General features: G+C 43.2%; 1 protein-coding gene across 20 annotated transcripts in view; it reads right to left on the bottom strand.

The window, feature by feature from the left end:
• The window catches only part of Epb41l3 (erythrocyte membrane protein band 4.1 like 3), a 131,267-nt gene that overhangs the window by 121,967 nt on the left and 1,699 nt on the right, over window positions 1–7,601 (bottom strand). For 4 of the 20 annotated variants that reach the window (XM_029531543.1, XM_029531548.1, XM_029531544.1 and 1 more), the window contains exon 1: window positions 5,858–6,539. The exons of the other annotated variants lie outside the window; for them this stretch is intronic. The gene's annotated coding sequence lies outside the window, so the exon portion shown is untranslated. Of the gene's footprint in view, window positions 1–5,857; window positions 6,540–7,601 lie in introns of those variants that run through there. 20 annotated transcript variants of the gene reach the window in all.

Below are 7,601 nucleotides of genomic sequence, written 5' to 3'. Positions count from 1 at the left end.
TCTCTCTCTCTCTCTCTCTCTCTCTCTCTCTGTGTGTGTGTCTGTCTGTCTGTCTGTCTCTCTCTTCTGTCTGTCTTTCTGTGTCTCTCTCTCTCTGTCTCTCTCCTGTCTCTCTGTCTCTCTGCCTCTCTCTCTCTCTAATGGGCAAATGATCCTCCTGCTAGGACAAACCACAAGATGAGAATGTTTGTGTACACCCACAAGCTAAAAGCAGTATCGCCTTAGGAGGATGCCGAATAGAGACGGCTGGTTTATTTTGTGCTGCTGTTCCTTTAGGTTGAGAGACACTTGAACTTGTCATCCAGAGACCAGATAATTCTAAAGTTGGCCTGGATTCCTCTTGAAGGACAGCGAGAAAAGAATCCATTCAGATAAGGAGTCCAGGGAGCTCTCTCTGATCAAACTGGTAACACAGGCACTTGACTACACTAATGCGACCAAATAAGACAGTTGACAATTCTGGCCAGAAGAGGCCCCAGGCAAGAAAAACACCGATCTGAAATCCAACTCCTCAATGGGAGTCTGCAGGAATAACAGATCTGATGGTAAGCCAATACCATAACATTTTTTCCCCACAGAATATTGAGTGGGAAAGTTTAATTTACTATCATATGCAGATGCTTTATTCTTGACTGCAGGGCCTTTCAAGGATCTTCTCCTCAGGGTTAAGGCATTCATAGAGGCAGTTCCCATTTTGGAAATGTGTTGTGGCCTGGAAAAAGGGAACCAGAGGGAAAGGGGCTGATGCCCAAAGGAGAAGGGCAGCTCACAGGTGGGACAGCGCAGCAGTGGGTGAGGGCCAGACCCTCAGGAAAAGTTCAGGTCCCATGACCAGATCACTACAATTCCAAAGGCTATCAGTCTCCTGTGGATACTACTTTGAATTCCAAGGACAACCAGGGTGTAGTTTATGGTGACTTTAAGGGTCTCAGGGTGTGGCTCACATTAGTATGTGTATCTTCTTCAGATATGAATAAAAGGGAAAACACTAACCACAGTGTGCCTGCCTCCTTCAGCCCTGGCACTAGTAACACCAAATGCTATATCTGCACTGAAAAGCTCTTACCCCATTGAGTTCCATATCCATAAGAGCTTTGTAAGACCAGAGAGCATCTTCAAGACCCAAACAGCTCACTGTGAGCATACAGTTTAGGACTCTCAAAGCAAACACTTTATCACGGAGTTACACACCAGCCACAATTTTGATCAAATGATTCTATCTACTCAGACAAGTATGGCATGGTCTGGGTCAAGGAAAATTAACGTCAGCTGCAGACGTAGTAAGAGCATATTCTTTCAATTTTTTATTTAATCCTTTCTGACCATCTGGCTATCAAACTGTTACCATTCCTACTTAACAGATAATAAAACCAAACGTTTATTCTACTTATTTTAAACTTAAATAGAACTTCCTGGGGGGCAAGTATGGGTTACAAGGGGTAGACCAGTAGTCCATCCATAATGAAACCCAGACACACTGAGTCAAGGCCAAGGCTCTTTGCTAAATCTTTTGACTCTCATTTAAACATCAGCACTATTAATTTACGATTTGTTTATAGTGCCCCGCCTCCCTAGAGTAAATGCTCACCTAACAACAGCCAGAAAGCTGGAGAATCACTGAGTCAGGAACCCTAAGGCAGTATCACTGAAATGTGTCGCAGACCCACTTCTATAAAGAGGTCGCCAGAGACTCTAAGGATAATGGCTGCCCAGACCCAACTCCAATCACACTAAAGGCAAGTCGATGAATGACCCCTAGAATTTCCTTTTTCATTGCCCCCCCCCCCCAGATAATTCCGTCGCATTTGAAATCCATTATGTCTTATTCTTTGCAAAGCTGTATTGTCACTAGAAGTCTCATACTTGACAAAAATTCTATATCCTGCCGGATGATCATCTTTTAGATTCTGGGAATTTTACACAAAGCATCTCATTATCTTTGAGAGTCATTCTTGGATCAAAATTCCTAATGTTGCCTCTACAAACAAAGTAGGAAAATAATACATAGTAGCAGAAGTAGTAAGGCATGCACAATACCTACTCTCAACACACACCTAGAGAGCCAGTCAGCAGATCTCATTTGGTGATTAAGGCAGCACTAGTACCACGTATGAGCTGGGCAACGTTGTTATGATACAGTATGCATCGTGGCCAGTGTCTGCATGGGTGGTAACGTTTAACCCTCACATCTTGGAGAGATAAGAGTCAGGGACATTATAAATGAGTAGAGAGACTAAGAACGGAAGGGAAATGACCAACACTATCTAGTTATTAAGAAATACAAGGCCGGGGAGCTTATTTTTAGACACGTTGGCTGTAATGCGTTCAAGTCCAAGCTTGGGAAGGGTGTATCTCTCTCTGAAGGATGAGATCTCTGGGTTTCCAGTGCTGTCAGAGGGCATTTTTAAAGTGAATGCTTCATCTCGTTTCTGTCTTTAATGACCCAGAAGTAATATTTAATCTCGAACTACATATATATATATATAGCCTTGGAGTTAATGGCCAAAATGTCAATCATTTAGAAAGAAAATTGTCACTCTCAATTTCTGAGAAAAAAAAAATGAAAGGATTAGTTCAATAAGAAAAAAACATCTGTTTCTAGATCCTTGGTCTTGCCATTCATCCTATGAGGCTCACCAGATGAAGGCTTCTACCCAACTCAAACGCTTCCAGCGGCTCCTCACTACAGGGCAAATCCAAAACCTCCCCCAATCACTCACAGATTCACCTCTCACCACTACTTCCTGGGAGGAAGGGTAAATCTCACTCATCTTAGGCTCCTCGCTTCTTGAATTTCTTTACAATGCCTGATCTTAATCAAAGCCACACTGTTCACCCGGGTCAAAACGCAAAGTCGGAAACAGGAGACAAAAGGGCACAGTCTTCCTGCAAGACAGCACATCTAAGAAGGGTAGTCCACACACACACACACACACACACACACACACACACACACACTCAACAATATAAGGTGCTACAAATGCACAGGCTAGGCTGCTGAGATGGTTCTGCATTTAAAGCACTGAAGGCTCTTCCAGAGGACCAGGGTTCAAGTCTCAGCACCTACCTGGAAGCTCAAACCATCCTGTTCCAAGGGATCCTACACCCTCTCTGGCTTCCTTGGGCATATGTATATATATATATATATATATATATATATATATATATATACATATGCAGGCGAAACACCATACACATAAAATAAATAAATGAATGCAGAAAATTTTTTATAGGTTGCCTATGGTTCAGATCTGAAATAGTCCCCAAAGGCCCATTCTTGAAGCACTGGTCCCCAGGCTGGGCATGATCAGAACCTTGAAGAGTAGGGCCTAACTTGGGTGAATTGGGCTGAGGGGAAGATCCTTTGGAAGGTGATATTAGAATCCATTCTCTTTTCTTTCCTTTTATTTCCTCTGGACATGAGGAATTTAAACCATCCGCCCTCCCAGTCATGATATGCTGCCCCACAGTAGGTCCAAAGGTCTAAAGTCAGGGACTGAATCCTCTAAAACTCGGGGTTAAAATAAACACTTCCTCTTTTTAAGCTGAGTGTCAGAACACTGACAGAACCTTACCATAGTTCATAAGAATGGCAAACCATATTCACATAAATTATGACATCAGGTATGAGACAGCATTAAGTCACACAGCAGTCCTCCAACTGAACTATGACTTATGCACTGGTTTTTTAAAGAACCCTGGGACTTCTGTAAGTATTCAGTGCATAAAGAAAACATAAGCAAAATGAAGTCATCTAGGTATTTATAGTTACTTAGATTCTACATCTCATGACTGCACAGTCAACCATTGGCTACGCTTTCTGCACGCTACTGCCCCATGTGTCACTAGGAGTGCCACATGCATACACGCTCCAGTGCATTCATTCAGAACGTCTGTAAGAGCAGCTGGTAGCCAGTCTCCGACTTTTAGCACATAGACCTAAGCTATGAGTTAGAGGGAACATAACTGACACTGTACAATAAAACCCAACGCTTGAGACTGTGGGGGAGGGGGAACTGGGTGGGGCTTTATGTGATAAGATTGGAGCTTGAACTAGAGAAACTACTACCTGAGAATACAATTATATACATATAGAAATAATGTATATGTACATCTTGTATATATGCATTATATACATACACATTGTATATGTGCACAGGAATGATATATGTGTATGTCTACACACACACACACACACACACACACACTCACACACACACACACACACTTTTCTTCCTTTTCCATCACAGGCAGGACCAGTGCCATCTCCCAGCACTGAGAGACTTCAGCTTTTGGCCTGCTTCCATCTGCTACTATCCCTCTGAATGAGCATCCCCCTACACTGGTTCTCCCAGAATTGGTGGGAAAAGAAACAAAATACCCACAGTTCTCCCCTTGAGGTCACCATCATCCTCTGTGCCGAGCACCTCTCAGCATGCTCTTCTCTGATACAGCAAACTTGCTGGGACCTGCACAGTTTAAGCTACAGCCAGGGAACAAGGTGGACACGCAGAGGATCTTTCTATTAAAAATAACAGCTGCATATAGGGCCAGGTACTTCGGTTTTGTGCGCAATAGTGATGCCTCTCACACATTTCTTCGTAAGTAATATGTCATAATTGTTTCTTATTTGGTTGCATAAATACCGAATGCATCAGGAGTTAGAACTGTTTGGCTCAGGGATAAAACCCAGGAAGAATGAATCTGAACCCATACCATGCACTCGATCTAGTATGATTGGAGGAAAAACAATAATCACAGGGAAAAATTTAAACAATGCATTTGTTTTCTAGGCTTAGCACTAGGTTACCTCTGTGTGTGTGTGTGTGTGTGTGTGTGTGTGTGTGCGCGCGTGTGTGTGCATATGCTATGTGAGTGCACATATGTGTGGTTTATAAGAAAGTCTGTAAGAACAATGTATCAAAATGTCAGCGATCTTAAAATTAAGTTGTCAGCCTTTCTTCCATACTGCAAATTACAAAAGAATTAGGGGTTTGGAGCTAATAGAAGCTTCCAGTCCTGCAGTGTGCAATTTAACCAATCATCTCTAGGTCTAAAACCACAGTACCGAAGACATTTCACCAGTGATCTGCAGGCCTAGCACCTAATTTAGACTTCTCTACCTCCACTGTTCTCAAGTCTTTTTCTTCTCTCTGCTTCAGAAGCGTGTCCTGGAATAGCCGAACCTTTGAGTAGGAACCACCCCGACTTCCTACACCGCTACCTCATCAAGGTGAAATCATGGCAGTCATCTTTGCAAAGACCCATAGAGAAGACACCTGAGACTGAGGCATGGCTCTTCCCTCTGCCCTGACGAGATCACACTAAGTCCATAATCAAAGCAGCGAATGTACTTTATAGGCTATGAGGTACGTAGAGTATAGGGGCATCGGGACCCGAGTGTCTTCTGATCACCTGTTAGATGCTAATTTGGACCAGACATGTCTCCACACTAGAATTCTACAAGGATTAAAATGTCAAATTACAAAATAATATTAGCAAATAAAGCAACGTTATAATGGAAACTAATTACCCACAAATCATGGCAGATAGCGCCGACATCTGTGAAGTCTCTAGCTTTTCTATTTGTCCCCAGTTGTGAACAGAAAGCACATTGCATCAAGCCACAACACAGCCTTGCCAACTCAGAAAGCATAAAAGATACTAGGTATTTTAAAGACGGCTCTAATAACCTAACCGGAAAAGTTTAAGCATGATATTGCAATAGTACAATAGCACAAACAGGATGAACTACGGATTTAATAAATTTAAAAGTCTGACTTGCTGAACCCCACAGTATTTTCTTATGGGACAGAAATATTCGAAGATTTTTTACTACTTCACATCCATTCGATACCTTGTTGTGCTGTTCACGGTGAAAGCCTCATGAAAGGTTTCTGCAGGCTTCGATGGGACTCCAATGCTTCTGCCTGCCCCACCCTGTTTTCCTCTGAGCCATAGTGATGTCATAGCCCCAGCCCAGCAATGATGTCACTGTCCGGGCCCTGTTTCTGGAGACATAATCCTTTCTAGCCAGGACAGATGCCATAGCAGTGGAGCCCTTCAAGGGCCCTGAGTGTCTGATGAATTCCCAACAAATGAGCAACCAGTGGTGAGCCTTTTGAAAGGAAGAGGTGCTGAAGCTGAATTCACGGCTCTCAGTGGGGGGGTCTATACTCCATCCTAAAGCTCACACTCAGAGGGGAAAACTGTGAGTGCTATTCAGGAAAAGACTCTGAGGACAGAATTATGAAAGATGACCAGAGTATAAAAAAACTTCTCTTCGCTATACTTGAATTCTCACCCAAAAGAAAATATTTCCCAGGCTACTCTTGGAGTCAACTTTCACTGCCATGGAAATCATAGATTCCCATTTATCAATTGCAGAATGCCCCGACGTAGGGGAACACCAGGTCGGGAGGACAGGAGTGGGTGGGTAGGTGGGGGAGCACCCACATAGAGGTAGGGGGAGGGGGGAGGGGATGGGGGCTTCCGAAGGGGAGACTTGGAAAGGGGAAAACATTTGAAATGTAAATAAAGAAAATATCCAATTTTAAAAAAAAAAAAAAAAAGATGGCTGCATGTCCTACAAGAGAAGAAAGCACTGATGAGCCAATTCCTCCACACTTGCCAGAGCCTGGTCTGAAAGGACAGCATCAACAGCTCTCTGACATCACAGATGGTCGCCTCACTCCTACCTCAGTGCACCCTTAGTGGCTTGGCCATTGGATTTAGGTTTTCTTATGATTTCTTTGTGATTACTTTATGTGCATCGATGTTTTGCCTGCATGCATGTCTCTGTGAAGATGTTGGGTCCCCTGGAACTGGAGGAATGGACAGTTGTGAACAGCCATGTGGGTGCTGGGAATCGAACCTGAGTCTTCTGAAAGAGCAGTCAGTGCTCTTAAGCACAGAGTCATCTCTTCCAACCCTGCCGCTGGATTTTTAAAAAGCAACACACACACACACACACACACACATACACACACACACATACACACACCGGATCCAGTCAGAGAAGTAAACCTGAATCTTGTATTTCCACAGAAATCAAAGTTGGCCTCGGTCCAAGGACCCAATGGGGACTGGCGAACGCAATATCTAATCTAAACCATATTTACGCCTAAGGAAATTCTCTAAAAAAATTAAACGTAAATATGTCATTGGGACACTGGCCTTTGCCCTGTAGCTCTACAATCCTTGGCCTAAAGGTGTTTACAAGCTACAGCGGCCACTCTTCTGGTTTCTGATAAAACCTCTCAGAGCACACGCTCTGTTTTTGCAAGAACTCGCCGTGTGCGAGAGGCCAGTTCATGCAGTGGCTTGCGCTTCTAATTATCTAGCTTTTTCTAGACCGTTGGGAAAAAAATCATAGTGTAAATAATTCAATACTCACGGCCTTCAGCTTATTCCATCAGGGTTTTGGAAATTAACAAAGGGGAGGCATGCTTCTTCAATTTGGAAATTATTTCCTCTCACAATAACTTTGTTACTCTAAACAAAGGTTTAAAAAGTTGATACCACAATGACCATGCAATTCAAAGACAACAGTAATAGCACAGTGCTGAGTCAGTAAGGATCATCAAATCCCCTCCTCCTCC

Source organism: Mus pahari, chromosome 18 (assembly GCF_900095145.1).
Source record: "Mus pahari chromosome 18, PAHARI_EIJ_v1.1, whole genome shotgun sequence".
Taxonomy (NCBI): domain Eukaryota; kingdom Metazoa; phylum Chordata; class Mammalia; order Rodentia; family Muridae; genus Mus; species Mus pahari.
Note: the sequence above shows the minus strand (reverse complement) of the source record. Positions and strands in the feature narration are given on the sequence as shown.